Raw genomic sequence first — 1,224 nt, 5'->3', positions numbered from 1 at the left:
AGAAGCCCCTCTCAGGTTTATTCTTCAAAATAAACCTGTCTTGGACTGTTGAGTCACTTTTTGTGTTTCTTTCTTCTTTCTTCAACTCTTACACTCAGGTGTTCAAGACCAACCTGGCCAACATGCAAAACTCCATCTCTACAAAAAATACAAAAAATTAGCCAGGCCTAGTGGTGCACACCTGTATCCTCTGCTACTTGGAAAGCAGAGGCTGGAGGAATGCTTGAGCCAGGGAAGCTGAGGTTGCAGTGAGCCAAGAGCGCACCACTGCACTCCAGCCTGGGAAACAGTGTAAGAGCCTGCCTAAAAAAAAAAAAAAAAAAAAATGGGCCAAAGATGGTGAGACCCAGCTTGGCGGCAGGGTCTCCCAGCTCCCATGAGCTCAGCTCAGGGCTTCTTCCAGGATTAGAACACAGACGTCACTGTAAACATGGAAGAAGAAGGACTTTGGAGGAGATGTTAGTTAGTCCACTTCTGGAGGACCAGAAGTGGAGGACTGCCCTATCCTGGACCACAACATTCTCTGATGATTGTCCTGCTGAAGATGCACCCCATGGACGGGGCTCCCCTGAAGTCTGTGCACAGCCCCAAAAGGGATATATGTGTTACATACAGGGGAGAATCAGGGCCTGAGACAGAGAATGGGTCCTGGGGAGGGAGGCGGGTTTCCTCCTCCTTTGGGGGTGTGATTGTTGAGTTCTACACCTACAATGACAGAGCGGATGTGCTTAGGAGCGTGCTTATGGGGAGGGAAACCTGGACGCTAACCCGTTGGAGGCTTCCATCGTCAGACAGGCAGACAGGCCCAGCAGGACCCAGGGCCTGGGAGAGGGGCCCCATCCACCAGCAGCGGTGCTGAAAGTCTGAGTGTCCTTCCTCCCAGAGCCTGAGCCTTAGAGAAGATATGGCCAAGACTATGCTGGGCCCTGGGAAACCCTAAGATGGGACAAGCAGGACAGCAGGTAACAGACACTTAGTTCCTGCATGGGAGTGAAAATTAGAATTTGTTGGTCTTTAGTATTGCAAATGTGACTTCATCTTCAACTTAAAAGTTGAAAGGACCAGGAGCACCGGGGGCCACTTACTGAGTAACACCCTCCCCTGGGCCCACGGTGCAGCCTTCCCCTCCTAGCCCGCAGGTGTGCCCGCTCCGCAGGCATGCCCACCCACAAGTGGGCCCATCCACAGGTGTGCTCTCTCCAGGCTTTGCCCAATGCCCCCCAG

The sequence above is a fragment of the Rhinopithecus bieti genome, unplaced genomic scaffold (genome assembly GCF_001698545.2).
Source record: "Rhinopithecus bieti isolate Rb0 unplaced genomic scaffold, ASM169854v2 scaffold_1530, whole genome shotgun sequence".
NCBI classification, from domain to species: domain Eukaryota; kingdom Metazoa; phylum Chordata; class Mammalia; order Primates; family Cercopithecidae; genus Rhinopithecus; species Rhinopithecus bieti.
This window is presented reverse-complemented; position numbering follows the sequence as displayed.